Source organism: Natator depressus, chromosome 16, assembly GCF_965152275.1.
Source record: "Natator depressus isolate rNatDep1 chromosome 16, rNatDep2.hap1, whole genome shotgun sequence".
In the NCBI taxonomy this organism is placed as follows: Eukaryota; Metazoa; Chordata; order Testudines; family Cheloniidae; genus Natator; species Natator depressus.
This window is the reverse complement of record NC_134249.1, coordinates 24,983,080-25,000,615: the sequence shown is the minus strand read 5'-3', so window position 1 is coordinate 25,000,615 and position 17,536 is coordinate 24,983,080. Positions and strand designations below refer to the sequence as shown.

The following is a 17,536-nucleotide window of genomic DNA, read 5'->3' as shown; positions in this document are numbered from 1 at the left end:
AGTTACAAGAGGCATAAAAGTGGATTTACAATGTAACCTGCTTGCCCCCTCAACTATGGAGAGACTGTACGTGTGCCAGGGTTGTTAAAAAATCAACAGGTATTTACATCACGTCACACAGGGTGTCTGTAGTAAAGCTGGGAATAGAACCCAGATCTCTTCTTAGAAACCTATTTAAAATTTGTAACTACCTCACTTTTCTTTATAAAAATTAATCTGAAAGGAGTTTTATAAACATGCATATCCTCTATTACTTGTAGTGTATTTTTCATATTTTTGATTATATTAAATACCATTTGCAATACTTTTAAATTTGGTTTTCCTATTTAAATAATTTTATTTGAATTTTGAAGCAGTTATTGTATAGCATATTTAATTCTAATATTTATTAAAATTTTAGTTTAAAAATATTTTGTTTACTATTATTTATTAATGCCACTTTTAAAATATTACACAGAAAATATATTCCAGTACACATTAGTAAATAAATTATGCTTGTAATTTCTAGTGCATTTTTAATTATAAATTCATCCATGTCTCCCTTTATTTATGATAGTGGTTCTCTGTATTGCAATACAGTATATATTATCAGAGACACTGTTAATTACGGATTCTTGGACATTGTATTTGACAAAATATACCTGGAATCTGATTTTTTTTAAAATATTTTTTAAGTATTATTATCAGCAACTAATGTACGTATTCACAAAAAGAAAAGGACCTTAGAGACTAACAAATTTATTTGAGCATAAGCTTTCGTGAGCTACAGCTCACTTCATCGGATGCATTCAGTGGAAAATACAGTGCGGAGATTTATATACACAGAGGACATGAAACAATGCGTGTTATCATACACACTGTAAGGAGAGTGATCACTTAAGATGAGCTAATACCAGCGGGGGGGGGACGGGACACACCTTTTGTGGTGATAATCAAGGTGGGCCATTTCCAGCAGTTGACAAGAACATCTGAGGAACAGTTGGGGGGCGGGGGGGGGAGGAGAATAAACATGGGGAAATAGTTTTACTTTGTGTAATGACCCATCCACTCCCAGTCTCTATTCAAGCCTAAGTTAATTGTATCCAGTTTGCAAATTAATTCCAATTCAGCAGTCTCTCATTGGAGTCTGTTTTTGAAGTCTTTTTGTTGTAATATTGCGACTTTTAGGTCTGTAATCGAGTGACCAGAGAGATTGAAGTGTTCTCCAACTGGTTTCTGAATGTTATAATTCTTGACATCTGATTTGTGTCCATTTATTCTTTTACGTAGAGACTGTCCAGTTTGACCAATGTACATGGCAGAGGGGCACTGCTGGCACATATCACATTGGTAGATGTGCAGATGAACAAGCCTCTGATAGTGTGGCTGATGTGATTAGGCCCTATGATGGTGTCCCCTGAATAGATATGTACGTATTGGCACTCAAAGTGTGAAGTGACCCATAAACAGCAGTGCAATGTCCACATTCTGTATGTAGAATTAGTGAGGCACAATAGGCTGGGTGTTATAGCTTGTTGTGCCCTTCAAGTGTGTCAGAATGCATCCCCCTGAAAAGCAAATTATTCACAGCAATGCCCATTTCTTCTAGTTAAATGCTGGCAGGCAGAACTTATGTAGTTATCACCTGTGGAATAGTTTCTCAAAGAAAGTGATGGAAGCTGTCACTTGGGACATTTAAAACTGGTCTGGACAAAGCCCTGGAGAATAGATTGTAATTCACGGTATAATTATGTGCACTGGAAGCCATACAGAGGTTCTAACTCATACAGCACACAAAAACCCACCTGCTCATTGTGCCCTGATCCACATACTGGCTCCATGTATATTTTTATTGCCAATTGAAGATATTAGTCCTAATAAGGCTATCAAATATTCAGGACCAACTTGATCAGCAAATACATCTTCACTCATTATACAGTCAGGCCTAGTCTACACTTAAAAAAGTTTTGTAGGTATAACTATATTGATTAGGAGCGTGAAACCACCCCAACTGACATAGCTATGCCAGCAAATGCCCTAGTATTGACACATTAAAATACAGTAGAACCTCAGAGTTATGAACACCAGAGTTACAAACTGGTCAGCCAACGACAGACCTCACTTGCGGCTTGTCTACACTTACATTTTATAGCGCTCCAATGTGCTGGCTCAGGGGTGTGAAAAATCACGCCCCTGAGCGCAGCAAGTCTGAGTGCTTTAAAGTGCTAGTGTAGACAGGCTCCCAGCGCTCGGAGCTAATCCCCTCGTGCAGGTGGATTACCAGGAGCTCTGTCCCAGCACTCGCATGCGACCACACTCGCACTTCAAAGAGCTGCCGCGGGAGCGCTCCTGCATCAGCGCTTTGAAGTTTCCAGTGTAGCCAAGCCCTTGGAATTGGAAGTATGCAATCAGGCAGCAGCAGAGAAAAAAATATAGTACGGTACTATGTTGAACGTAAACTACTGAAAAATAAAGGGAAAGTTTTTAAAAAAGATTTGACCAGGTAATGAAACTGTTTCTGTACTTGTTTCATTTACATTAAGATGGTTAAAAGCAGCATTTTTCTTCTGCATGGTAAAATTTCAAAGCTGTATTAAGTCAATTTCAGTTGTAAACTTTTGAAAGAACAACCATAATGTTTTGTTCAGAGTTCAGGAACATTTCAGAGTTATGAACAACCTCCATTCTCAAGGAGTTCGTAAATCTGAGGTTCTACTGTAGTCCTTTTGCTGGTATAGCTTATTTTGGTTGAGGAATTGATATAAACAATACTAGCAAAATAAATCTTTTGGCTGTATAAGTTGTGTCTTCACTTGCTCTGCCAGCAAACCCTTTCTAGGGTAGACAAGGGGTCTGACATCTGTACTTCTCTGAAACAACAGAGCCCACAAAGCCCAAAATGAAGCACATGAAGACTAAAGACTGAAGGATGTAAAATTAGTTTGGATTGGGCTGATCTCCTCTAGAGTCTGACCATGTTCAAGACACATTGCAAAACCATCCTCTTTTACAAATTTTCCACAATAACCCCAGAGTAATGTGTGACAGAAAGTAAGAAAGGAGTAACAAAAGTATATCCTGAGTAAATCCTCTTTTATGACAGGGACAACAGAAAATTAATAAAGTGCATGCAGACTCTCAGTGCATATGTAATATACATGGGAAGTAAGAATCAGTTATGATGACAAGTACGATAGAAAACCCCAGCAAGATTCTTACACCTTCCCCTGAAGCATCTGATTGTGGTCGCTGTTGGAGGCAAGGTACTGAACCAGATGCCCGGGTCCGATGCAGGATGGCAATTCCTGTGTTCCTAAGAGAGAGGATTGAAAACCCCACTAAATGAAATCTGTATCCTGTCTCCAAGGTGGATGCAAGATCATTCTAATGACATCCATTTTCTTGGCTGGGGTTGTTGGGTCTTTCTTACGCCAAAATTATTCATTCACTTTCTTATTTTGGCAGATTATGACAGCTGGCCCTTTCCATGGCGTCCCCCACGTTTCCTCTAGATTCCGGGTCTCTGTCTCGTCTGTGGGACACTAGCCCCTCCACGAGAGGAAGGCACTTGGGCCCTAACGGTGCAGACGGCGCCGGAGCAGGACGCACACGCCCGCCCACACGGGCAGGGCAGCGACCTCCGGCCGGCGCTCCCTGCAAAGCTCGGCACCCGAGCGCGGGGGCCGACTCTCCACGAGGGCTGCGGGGCTACTCGGGGGCTACTCCCGGCTGTTCCCTAGCGCCCCAAACGGCCCGGGGCGCCCCAGCGCCAGCAGGCGAGGGCTGCGAGCCCGGCGGCCGGCTCGCCTCAGCGGCTACCGGAGCGCGCGCCAGCCGGGCCCGGAGCGCAGGCCGCGGAGACCGCGCGTGCCCGCGGCCCCACATCTCGCCCCTCCCGCCGGCGCGTGCGCGTGCCCGTACACGTACTCCCCCCCCCCGACCTCCGTCACTTCCGGCAGGAGGTTGTGTTTCCGGGTCCGTGGGTCCGTGCCGCGAGCTGGTGGCGGCGGGGTCTGAGCGGCCCCGGAAGCGGCCCCGCCGGCGGGGGCAGGAAGAGGGACCCGGCCCCACGGGAGCTGCAGCGCCCGCGCGGCCTGTAAGTGGGGAAGGGTCCCGGGTCCCAGCTGCACCGCCCCGCCCCGCCCCGCTCCGCTCCCTGGACTCAGGCAGGCTGCCCCGGGGACGGAGCCCCGGCGCCGGGCTGAGCTCGGCTCTGTGCTGGGGCAGGCCGCAGCCCGAGCCCGGAGGCTGCGGCTCGCCGCCCGCTGGGCCGGGCCGCGCCTCTTTGCCCACCCCGGCCCCTGGACCCCGCTCCCCTCCCGGCATTGAGGGCAGAACCCAGGAGTCCGGAGCCCTAGTCTCCGTCTGCCCCCGCCCCCACCCCCTCGAACAGCTGGAGCCCCGCTGCAACCCTAGGACGCCAGAGCCCTCGCTCCCAGCGCTCCTGCCCCTTCCCCGAGCTGGGGGAGCCCGGGAGTCCCCGCTCCCCTGTCCTGCCCTGACCCGTCCACAAAATGGTCCTTTGCTGCGGGCGTTTGACACCTCGTTGAAGGCAGAAAAAGGAATGTGATCAATAGAACTATGTAGTTGGTACAAACCTTCGGTTTCTCCTTCTCTCTCAGCAGAGCTTTGTTGGCAGAGTTTATTGTACATTGCCACACGTCTGACTTCCTTATCTTCACAGTGTGGTGCAGAATATTTGTAAATATCTTATTGCGTATCACATTTCATTAAAATTAAACAGTGAAAATGAATGAACAAAGTATAGCTAATGCTACGTTAGCATGGTTTTAGTGCACATGTTCTGTTGCTAATTCACAAAATTCTGTAATTGACAACAGGTCTTCACTTGTGTGAGTTAGTGAGATTCTTCTGTATAATCGTTCATTTATTCCTCAGAATAAAAGTCTTGTTAAATTCATGGGCTACAGGAAACCATTATTCTATGTTTATGATATTTCAGAGACTTATGTGAATATATCAGTCCTGTAGATATACAAATTAGTACGGTTTATATAGAGAGCTTTATGTAGGCTGCCCTTTAGAGTAGGTAAAAGGCACTTAAAACACACCAATCTTTTTGCAAGGACGTCATTGTAATTGCACAAATAAGTATAGTAGATATAATGGACAAGAAGCTATAGTTTGGGTAAACAGTGTAGATCAAGTGGGCTTCTAAGAAGTGATTTGAAAGGGGAAAACAGGTGATATCTGGTAGGGCATGTGGCAAAAGGCCTGGACTCAGGCACATTATAGAAATTGAGATACTGTTGAGAGGCTTTGGTTCAGATACTGAGTTTCTGGTTCCCATAAGCAAGTACAATAGACCTGATGTCCTGGGATAATATGGTAAGTTACATTCCTCTGTGTTCTGCTATTACCACCTCATATTAACATTATAACTTTCCTGCTGCATGAGCTTCTTTGGTTTGGATCCCCAGTCTCCAACATGCTACTCTGGTTGTATAGGGTGCTTGCAGTGTGACCGTTTAAAGTGATTCCACTCTGCCTTATTTGCTGGTTCATTGCCTTGTTTTCTGACACACATGAGAAGGGTTGCCAGCCAACTGCGGTGCTCACATACTGTAGGAATTCCAGTGTGGGAGAGGGAGTGGTATATTTTGTGATTGAGACAAAGGTAAGGTTTGATATAAGTGTTGTTAAGCTCATCCCTGGTTGTCATCTAGACCAGGAATAACATAGTTTACTTGACAACAGTTTGAAAACTAAATGACAAGATGAACCTTTTGGGGCATCCAGACTGTTTTCAGTTTACCTTACCTTTTACTTAGGTCCTGTCTATACACAGACTGGAACCAAAATAACTAAATTGGTTGTAATTAAAACCTCCCATTATTTTAGTGCAAATCTGTGTGTTGACACTTTTCAAATTGAGAGTGTACTGTTTTGATATAGTCCAAAGTAAGAGTCTATACACAATTTCCTCTGAAGTAACGAAAAGTGTGAATTACGACCAGCTTAGTTATTTCAGTTCTAGTTGGTGTGTAGACAAGCCCCTTCTCCTAGCCACACACCATCTGTTGATTACCGTAGGTCAGTGGTTCTCAAACTTTTGTACTGGTGACCGCTTTCACATAGCCTCTGAGTGCGACCCCCCCCTCATAAATTAAAATATATGTTTAATATATTTAACACCATTATAAATGCTGGATGCAAAGCAGGGTTTGGGGTAGAGGCTGACAGCTTGTGATTCCCCCATGTAATAACCTCGTGATTCCGAGGGGTCTTGACCCCCAGTTTGAGAACCCTGTCATAGCTGTTTATTTCAGTTATGTGCCCTGTCTGCTCTAGGTTTCACTTTTAATTGTTCGGTTCTCTTGGAATTTGTTTGTATAGGAGTATGAGTGGCCCTTACAATAAAGATCTCATCACTAAGTTGTTTGTCAGAAGGATCTGTTTGTTATTTTCAATAAAACAAGCTTTCCATTACCAGAAATTATGGGGTGTAAGAATGAGACAAATGCCGGAGGGCCCTTGATACCTTAAATAACTGAAACAAGTTGATTTTTAAAAAGATGACAACACTGTGTTCAGTGTAGAAAAGCAAAAAGTCTTCACAGCCTTCCCCCATGTCTGCTGATGCAAAGAACTCCTACTAGCACCTTTTCATAATGACAGTAAGTTTGCTGTGCTACATTTTACTAACACCAATTCTTTCAGTCTGTCTGGTCTATATAGTCTATATATTAGAGGTGAGGCTAATCCAGCCCTTTGATATTCTACATTTTAATATTTCCCCAGTGTCTCTGCTGGCAAGAAAAACGAGGAGTCCTTGTGGCACTTTAGAGACTAGCAAATTTATTTGGGCATAAGCTTTCATGGGCTAGAACCCACTTCATCAGATGTATGAAGTGTAAGATACAGGAGCAGGTATAAATACATGAAAGGTGTCGGTTGCTTTACCAAGTGTTAGGTCAGTCTAACAAGATAAATCAATTAACAGCAGGATACCCTAAGGGAGGGAGTGGTTGGGTCATTACAAAACCTAAACTTAATTTCCTCAATACTAATTTCTCCCTACTGTTACTCACACCTTCTTGTCAACTGTCTGAAAAGGAGTACTTGTGGCACCTTAGAGACTAACCAATTTATTTGAGCATAAGCTTTCGTGAGCTACAGCTCACTTCATCGGATGCATTCAGTGGAAAATACTGAATGCATCTGATGAAGTGAGCTGTAGCTCACGAAAGCTTATGCTCAGATAAATTTGTTAGTCTCTAAGGTGCCACAAGTCCTCCTTTTCTTTTTGCGAATACAGACTAACACGGCTGCTACTCTAAAACCTGTCTGTAATGGGCCACTCTCTTACCACTTCAAAAGTTATTTCTCCTCCTTTGGTATCCTGCTGTTAATTGATTTATCTCGTTAGACTGACTGACCTAACACTTGGTAAATTAACCCACATCCTTTCATGTATTTATACCTGCTCCTGTATCTTTTACTTCATACATCTGATGAAGTGGGTTCTAGCCCATGAAAGCTTATGCGCAAATAAATTTGTTAGTCTCTAAGGTGCCACAAGGACTCTTTTTTTTTTTTTTTTTTTTTTTTTTTTTTTTTGCTGATACAAACTAACACGGCTACCACTGAAATCCGCTGGCAAGCTTTCTCAAAACAAGACATATACTGAAAAAGCCTCCATATTTGCTAATATTTGTCTTTACTGGTGCTGGTCTGTGGTATGTTTTTGTTCACATCTTGGGCTTGGTGCAGTGTTGTCCATTAGCCCAATTTTAATCATATGAAGCACGTCCGTAACCTGTTTCCATGGTGTGTTTTGAGAGGAAGTCCTGTCAAAAGTTCACAATTTTTTTAAAAACCGGGACATGCTTTGTGCACTGACCCTTCAGAAGCCTTGGGCTAATAACTCAGGAATTAAGGAAGAAGTAGGGAAAAAAGAGACTGCTAGGGAGCTTTGAAAATTAAAAGGAGAAAGAAGAGAGAGCTAAAGTTAAACACTTATGAATCTGTGCTTACATTTGATATAGAGCCCAAAGGGCAATTCTCTAAATAGTAATTTTCTTTGTGACTATGCAAACAACTCAAAAGGGGTGCACAGACCCCCACCCCCGTTGTGATGAGAGAGAAATGTGATTATGGTCTGTCTTGTCCAAAGTTTATTCAGTTTAATTTTGTTTAATATAAATGGGTACAAATTTTGATTTCTAAAATACTTCCTTTGAAATGAACTCCCACAGTATTTACTTATAAAACAGAATATAAAAATGAAGAAAATAAATCCTGAGCGGCTGTTCAAGATCTAATTTTGGATACTAGCAGTTCTAGCTTTGGAAGTAGAAATGATACAAGAAAACAGGATTAGGACCAGAGAGAGAAATTGGCAGGTAACGCTTTTTTTTTTTATAAAGGGAGGGGGAGAAAATCAGCATTTTGAACAATGTGTGGTGATAGAAAAATGTTGAGATTAAATTCTGGTAATATACCTTGCCTACGTACTGTGGATTTTCTTCTCTTTACCTTTAAATGTATGCAGTGCAGTTAGTTTTTTTCATAGCTAGATTTACAGTATTTGGAACAGGAATCTACATTTATGAATATGCTTTTACTGTTGATGTAGACAAAATGAACTATACATCTAAAACATTTTAAAGGTAATGTGCCTCTCATTTCTCTAGGATCACATTTTTTAGTATTGAAATGTGATACTGTGGTGACAGAGACCTAGCCATAAAACTATGACTGATAGGGAGCAGTTATTTTGTGGTTGAAAGCCAGTTAAATATTCCAAATGGAATTTACTTCCAGATATAAGGTATCTCAACCAAAGAAAAATTGGTAAACAGTCCTTAATGTAATCCTGCCAATATCTGGCAATTAAGTTTGTCTCCTTAGTTTTGTTAGAAAGGACCATAGGCAGATGAAAGATACAAGCCACAATCCTACAGTCAGATCTTTTGGGGGGGGCTCTAGGCAAGCAAACCCAGTTTTAGGTCATTGTCAAGAACTAATGAGGTTTGTTCAGGAAAAGTGCAAGCCATAGTCTACAAATTGAGTCCCTTGACAATTCTTCAAAGAACTTTGACGGAGATCTAAACTTTTTTTAGATCTAATTTTATTTTTTTCAGTGGTGTACAGGCAAAGAGAAAAATGTACTACTCTGGATTCTCCTTTTTAGGCAAGTGTATGGTTAAAGACTGAAGTGTGTACTATGTAAATGTGTGCAAGTGATGGTGTTTGTCAGGGGTGAAAGTAAGTTAAAGGACTTACCGGTATGCCGGAGTCCTGAGCAGGGGGCGTGGCCTCAACTGGAAGAGCCAGGGCCTTAAATCCCCAGGCTCTTTAAATCTTGATTTAAGGGGCCCGGGGCTCCAGCTGCGGTAGTGGCGGTGTACCAGCTTACTTTCACCTCTGGTGTTTGTAACACACATACCTTCCCACCTCACCTCACCCGAACCCAAACATCTACACTACAATTAAACATCCCCTTAGCATGAGCCCTGCAAGCCTGAGTCAGTTGGCACAACCCAGCTACGGGTTTTTAATGGCTTGTAATCATACCTAGAGAGTTGAAGACCAGAAAGGACTAGCAGCTCATCTAGTCCAGCAGTTCTCAGACTGTCGGTTGGGACCCCAAAGTGGGTCATGACCCTATTTTAATGGGGTCGCCAGGGCTGGCATTAGACTTGGTAGGGCCCAGGGCTGAAGCCAAACCCTGAAGGCTTCAGCCCTGGGTGGCGGTGCTCAGGTTACAGACCGCTCACCTAGGGCTGAAGCCCTTTGGTTTTGGCCCGCCTGCCTGGGGTGGTGGGGTTTAGGCAGGCTCAGACTCCCCCTCCCCCCCGATGTTGAGTAGTATTTTTTGTTGTTAGAAGGGGGTCACGGTGCAATTAAGTTTGAGAACCCCATATCTAGTCTGACCTACTGCACAACAGAGTCCGCTAATCCCCACCCAGTTACTCCAAAATTAAGCCCAATAGCAAGGATTAGACTAAAACAGCCAGGAGACTAAACCATTATGTGCCTCAAGCAGAGAACAGGAAGGAGTGTGGTTTACTAACACCCAAGGCCTCAACAATGGAAGGTGGTGGAGGCAACTGCAGATATAACGCAGGCTCTATGCTTATCAATTCTGTGTTTGAGTTTGTTGTTCTCACAGTATGGTTGTTATTGGGGGCCCTGGGCTTGTCTTTCAGCACAGATCAGCATTTTAAATAAATTTGTTAGTCTCTAAGGTGCCACAAGTACTCCTTTTCTTTTTTCATTTTAAGTGTGAAACTTATTAGAATAAATCTGCATGTAAAATCTGAAATTCTACTAACAATTTGGAAATTAAAGAAAAAATACAAAATATTCACTAGCAGTTTAAGACTATTAAATGGGAAGAAAGTAAAGAACTAGCAACATGTATATAAAATATTTTAATTTACAAAAAAATCATGATTTAAATAAAAACATTTATTTATGTTTTTAAATCATGATTGTTAACTTTCATGGCTTAGCCTTGTGTTATAGTTGGAGAGTAGGAATCAGGACTCCTAGCTCCTTTTATTTTTTTTGCCTCTGACTTACTGTTAGGCTAGTCACATCATCTTTTTGTGCCTCAGTTTCCCATTTGCAAACAGATATAATAATACATTAATGTAAGGAACACTGAGGCTTAGTTAATGTCTGCAAAGCATTTTGCATATCTGTCGAGAGGATCTCCAAATATTGTTAAAGGACAGTGTCAACTTGAAAAATAACAGCTCCATCTAAAGTTGTGCCTACTTTCGTTACAAGTAACTCATCAGATTACTGTAACTGAAGAATGATAAAGAAAAATAATCAGTTTACAGGAAGTGCTATTCAGTGGGCAAGGTATAGTCAGTTTCACTGTCTTGTTGATGCTGAATACCCATCCTTAAGTTCTGCAAAAGGGTGTTGATCATTAATAGAAGTAGCAATTTTTTAAAAGGGATTTAAAAAACAAAATTGGAACATGCTATGTACAAAGTGCTGTAACGTTTAAAAAAAAACCCTGTGTCTTTAAATGCCGAAATGAACTAATGTGCTCTAGGTTTTTGCTGCTCTTGTCAACCCTAATGAGCATGTACTTCAAGACTATGGTAGTTTCACCGTATGTGGCCAGCACAGTATGATTGGATAACTTTGTGAATGTGGAGTATGTGCTCTGTTACACTTCTGTAGTAGCCAATATAAAAAATTCAGTATAATCATAGATGTTAAAAATTAAGCAAAGTGTTTGAACATATTTAGATTAGGCAAAAATCAGACAAGATGCCGCTTTTGTAAACTGCTTCTGTCCAAACCATTCAGTACAATATCAGAATGAAAAATGACAACACTTTGTCATCTGTTCAAATTGATATTGCACTCTTTGCAGTGACAGCTGAAAAGGCCCACAGGTGCCATATAAAGAGGTGACCATGTTGTCATATTTCATTTAGGCATCCCTCTGCAAAGCCATAATTACCTAATTAGGTTGTTAATTAGGAGATTAGCATTTCACTATATTGATAGAATGCTCTTTGCAGGCATGAGTCTAGATACAGATTTGTCTGCTCTAATTTATAATCTCTGCATTTTTTAATACATATTTATTTGCTTAAATCTTGATGTGGGATAACTCAGTTTAGCAGAGGAACAGTTTGTTTACAGTCAAATGAAGCTTTGACAAGACCAAGAAACAAATAGTGGGAGCAGGTTATGTGCGTGGGAGCTCCAATTTTCTCTCTCTCCAGACCCCCTCTACCTCCATGACACAGTAAATAAAATATTTAAGATATTTCAGTTGGTATAATTTGCATCCTGATTAGTGTGACATCAAAAGTAGAAGAATTTCCAAACAGAATTCTGTAAATACAGAAATAAAATATTTTATATAAAACAGATTTACGTGTTCCTAAGCTAGCTAGGATTTCTAAAGATATTTTTAATAAATGTTGCACTTGCATCATATTTTTTAAAAATCCAGTTTTTCTCATGAAGGGTTACCTTTTAAAACCACTTTAAATGGTGCCTTTCATTATTTTTTTTAAAATATAGGAACCAATGGATATTAGTGACAGCTTTTCTAGCTAAGTATTCAGTCTTAAATATAGCTGAGTGTTTGAAACATTAACTTAAGTTTTCATATGTGGTTCTCCTCTCTCCATTATCTAACACGTACAGGATTCTGTCTAGTACTCAAGTACTATATGTATGCTGTATAGTTTTCAAGTCTTTTGAATATTCATAGTGAGCTGGAATATTTGAATTTGGTACTTTTACCAGAGGTTGAAGACTCAAAAGAGGAAAGGTTGTTCCTGTACTGGTAAGAAAGTAGGTATCCAGAGCTGATTTTTCATAAGTGGAGGCAGAAGTCACCGTGAAATTATTTTGCATTACCTGAACCAATAAACTATTGAAGTGCGTTCTCACCTTCCTGCTTCAGCCAATGTGCTGTTGGGGAAATGAATTCTGCTTTACTAATCTTTGTCTTTTTGTGTTGGCCTTTAAAATCACTTTAAAAAGCTGCCATCAAATGGAGATGTTAAAGTCTAGGGATCAAGGAACAACTCAAGCCTACGATCCTGTAATATTGTGGTGTTCTTTCCAGCCTTCTACATTCTGAGATTGAAGGAATTTTTTTATATTCATGGCATACTTTCATACGTTATAGAAGTTCTGTGATGTTTCAAATTTGATTTTTTTTTCAAATCTAATAGGATCTTATTCTTTATTAATTGATTATGGAACATAGTGGACTTAAAAATTACTCTTCTGTCTGAAGATTGCATACTATTACTGAAACATAAAACAAATAGAGCAAAGAAAACTTTTTTTCTCTGTTCAATTTTACTTTTACAACAAAAGAGAAACATTTTTAAAGGAATATCACAGAAATTGGCGGAAGGACTGTGGCTGGGGTCGAATCTGAAACTACTTTTAACTTAACTTGAAACATGGACAATTACAACATATTTTATTAAAACCATGAGAAATTTATTTGATAAGTGGCACTTTAAAGGGGTGGCTGTGTCTTCACAAATATTCTGGTTTTGTAGGGACAATTTAGGAAATTTAACTGCAGCATAACCACATTTATTAAACTGTTAAACTAAAATGGAGGTATCCCATCCACTCAGAATTCAGAATAGTTCCTGATCTGCAACTGTATACTTATTTGTCAGTCCTCCTGAGCTGTGTACTCTAAGGCTTTTGTCTGAATAAAGATGGCTTGGTTATTTTTTTAACCATAACTTATGACAATTTCTAATAATGATCTTTAGTTATTCAGGACATGGGGACTGCATGATCACTGTATAGTTATCTCAATAGGCCAACTGTGAATATGCAAATCTATTCTGGCTACTATGAAATTGTCATCTGAGCTGCTGCCCTCAGAACTCACCAAAAGCATGTTCACAACAAACCTGTCTACCCTGACGTCAGACCATTGCCCTAATGCTTTGTCTAATCCCAGATAAATTCAATTTAATTTTAAAAGTAATTTATATTACATAGGTCACTGGAGAGTAAGTCTCCCTGTAGGAGCAGGGGAGATATTGCAAAAACCAGGGGTTAGGTGGGGAGGGTGGCCATAATGTCAGCCAGACTATTTGTGCAGTCATATGGATGGGGAGTTCTCATGGCATTCACCATTCAGAACAGAAGGGTTCATAGCCAACAGAGCTCAGAGGTGATGGAAGGGAAAGAAAAACTCATTTTACCATAATTTAGTGTTGCCAACTGCCATGATATTCGATATTTTTTCTCAAAGCCCCCAGCTGCTAATCATGTGTTTATACCGGAATTTCAGTTTGCGTTTGGGGAAAAAAAGGTTTCTAGCCCTTACCTTTGCAGAGAAAAGCTCGAAATACCCCCTAACTGCATTCACAGGGGAGAGGATTCTGACCAGATGGCTGGGAATGTAATGTGGGGTCAGTGGCGAGAGAATAGCCCAGAGCGCATGTGTGGTAAGATGGTGGCTGCCACATGACCCCATCCCCTTCCCCAGTCTTCTGTTTCTCCTTTGGCTGGAACAGGTGGAAGAGTCCAGGATGCCCCCCAACATCCTACCCCCACCAGTTTAAATTTACCCAGGCTTTTGAAAAGCCCCTTGTTCTGGTTAGATGCCCCACCCTCCATCCTTTTAGTTGTAGCATAGGACCTGTGGTTTTTCATGATGCTGTGGCTCTGACTGATGTCTGTTTTGGGATCAGGAAGGAATTTTTCCCATTGGGCCAAATTGGCAAAAGGTTTGGTGGTTTTGTTTTTTGTTTTGCTTTGTTTGCCTTCCTCACAGCATCATTCAGTTGGGTTGAATGCAATAGGATTTAAAAGTTTTGAGTAAGGAAGGTCAAATTGTTAACTCCTTGCAACTTGTGGCCAGTATCCAATGCAGGTAAAGGCTCCTAGGGCCAGCTTCCAGTGGTAAATGAGACCTGGGCTTTTGGCTGATGGAACTTGCGGTTCTGTGAGTGGGGAGACCTGAAGTCTTTGTGGACTGAGATGCCCACCACCTTGGTGGCCTCTACGACACCTTGCTCTTGCAGTAGGGAGAAAAGAGAGAGGTTTCACTGTGTCGCAGGGTAGGCTGTGGAGGGTCTACCCTGAGTTATGGTGTGAATGGAGTCATAGAATCATAGAATATCAAGGTTGGAAGGGACCTCAGTAGGTCATCTAGTCCAACCCCCTGCTCAAAGCAGGACCAATCCCCAATTTTTGGCCCAGATCCCTAAATGGGCCCCTCGAGGATTGAACTCACAACCCTGGGTTTAGCAGGCTAATGCTCAAACCACTGAGCTATCCCTCCCCCCCAATAACAGGCACTGCAACCAGTTTCTGGTACTGTCAAAACGGCAGGTGGGCATGTTGCACAACTACCAAGTGTAAAATTAATAAAGTTGTGTCTTAAATCCATCCCATACGTCTTTTATTCGTTCACCTGCATATCTTGGTCAAACTTGAATCTTAAAGGCTCAATATCAGGATACAAATAAAAAGAATTCAAATTTTATATATATATATTTTTTAAATCAGGTACATTTGAAGCCAATCTCATGCTTTAGGGGTATCTGACTTACGATATTTGAAGATGAGGTTGACAGTACTGATAGATTGAGAGTGCTTTTTTTGGTCTCAGCAATATCTATACCCTGGACTCAAGAAACTCCTTGAGATTTGAGCTTGCGTCTCTGTGCAACTCAGCTTTGGAGTCTGAGGTCTGTTTGACCCATAATACATTTAGTATCTCATAAACAGTTATCTAAATAAATATATAATTCTGTTACAAATAGTCTTTACTTAGAAACCGACATTTTGCTAACATTTTTAGAATAAAAGAGAGAAAAATTTGAAATCTGGATATATTTTTGTAATTAACTATTCTCTTGCCCAGGGATATTACACTAGCTTATCTTGGGACCAGATAAAACTGCATTAGTTGAGGATCTGTCAGTGTTTTCATTATAAACTACTGTGAAAGGGTATTTGTAGTTATGTATCTTTAAATTTCTCAGAGCTTTAACAAGGCTTGCAAACTTTCCATCGTTTTGCTGTTTTAAAAAAGAATTGTGTAATTAAGTAGGTGGTATTAAATTCAGATAATAGTCCTGATCGAGCAGAGGAGCTTTAGGTTAGAGGGGGGGGAATCAGGCAAGTGCACACCCGTTGTGCTTATCAGAATATTTTATGATCGATATAAATCTCAGTTTATCATGTGTAAACTTCAAATCACACCAGTTCGGATCATGTATTGTAAGTTGCTATGGCAGTGGCAAAATCTTAAATTTAATTTTTTTTCCCACCAAAAGAGAGATCTTTCACAGAACAGTTTTTGGTTTGTGGTGAACTGCAGCATAAATGGTAAACATTTTTCAGGATTTTCTGATTTGTTTTTCCTCTTCTGCTTTCCAACCTCTCAAGCTTTATATCAATATTGCATGGTCCTTTTATTTTTTTAGATATCCTTGATGTAGTATTATAGTACAGACTAGCTCTCTGTTGATATTCTGCCTTCCTTAAAATGGAAACAGCAAGTGCTTTGATGGAGAGATTGAAAAGTTATCTAGTTTTGCTGTAGCCTCTAGAGGTGTCTGCAGTGTTATTCCATAACTGTTTTCCATTGACATCTGGAAATCAGTAGCCCTACACTTTCTCCCTAACAGTATGTTAGGTGCAGTATTTTATGGTTGTGGAGATAGTGATATGTTACAATGCTATGCTAAATTGGCTCATTAATACTTTCCATATTGGTATTAATAAGTCCTACCTTAGTGCAAATACAAAATCTGGCTCCTTAGTATTTAGTTTTAGGGTAAGCTAACTGTTTATGATGGTAGAAGAAATATTTTCTAATAAGAATCATTACCTACTTTTTGTTTGACAGTGTCCTGTAAAAAGGAATGCTTTTGATTTCAACTGTACTTTTCTTAGGATAATTAGTGTTGTTTATATCTTGAGCACACATGATGTGTATAAACATAAATCGTTATTTAGCAACTAGCGTTATCATTAGTTCTCTGTGTGCTTCACTCTGCAAAGATCTTTTGACATTCATTAATGGTACACGTATTCCATTGGTTTCTGTGGAACTTTGTATTACAGAAGTATTATTTTTCCAAGTTGCATAATATTTCAGAGTAATTTAGTGCTCTTGCATTCTTAGGAGTAAAAGCAGGTGCTTACAGGCAACGCAAGCAGTGACCTCTATAGTTGAAAGAAAAGGAGGACTTGTGGCACCTTAGAGACTAACAAATTTATTTGAGCATAAGCTCTCGGGAGCTACAGCTCACTTCATCAGATGCATTCCTATTTCCATTATAAAAGGTCATTTTTAGTTGCTTACTGCTTTCTCAGAGTTTTACCACTTTGGCTGAAATTTGGTATTTCAGAAGTCCAAGAGCAAATTTTTCTGAATGTCACACTTTTGGCCCATTTTCGAGCATGGAAAATGCAAAAATTAAGTTTTTCACTAAGAAAATTATTTTGGTTTCCTCTGAATAGGTCTAAACTTCAGGAGGCAGCAGTGCAACATTGGAATGTTGTATGGTTTTATTCCTGACGATGTAGATGGCCACTGAAAGCTAGATTTGATCTGGCTGAGTTATAAGGATTTAAAAGTTGCATGCACTGGATTATGTTAAACTCTTATTAGCTTTATCTCCCAAACTTCAATTGATAGTGCACATAATGTGCATATGTAAAATGAGTGGAATACGTCTCAGGATTTCATTGTATGTGCACATGGGTGTGTAACAATGGAATAGAATTTCAGGTTTCAAAGACAGGATTGTGGAATATGATGTGAAGGTGTGCATGAATGGAGGTAGGACTTTCAAGGGGTACCATGTGGGAAGAGGTATGACCTCTTCAGAGCCCTGCCTTATTTCACCTCCAAGGAGCTCCTGCGTTCTCTTGTCTGATATAGGTGAGGACGGAATGAGGTGTGAACTCCTCCCTCATCAATTGCACATACTGTGCAGTGAAGGGTATCTTTATTGCTGTCCAATAAATATAGTATCATTTCTGGAGTAATTTCACTGTTTTAAAAAAACACCCCAGAAATTCAATACAAAATATTGTATTAAAA

General features: G+C 40.5%; 1 protein-coding gene across 1 annotated transcript in view; it reads left to right on the top strand.

Annotated features, from left to right (window-relative positions):
- Positions 1–3,927: 3,927 nt before the first annotated feature.
- The window catches only part of MAPKAP1 (MAPK associated protein 1), a 160,021-nt gene continuing 146,412 nt past the window's right edge, over positions 3,928–17,536 (top strand). Inside the window, exon 1 of the mRNA XM_074973648.1 lies at positions 3,928–4,075. The gene's annotated coding sequence lies outside the window, so the exon portion shown is untranslated. The remainder of the gene's footprint in view (positions 4,076–17,536) is intronic.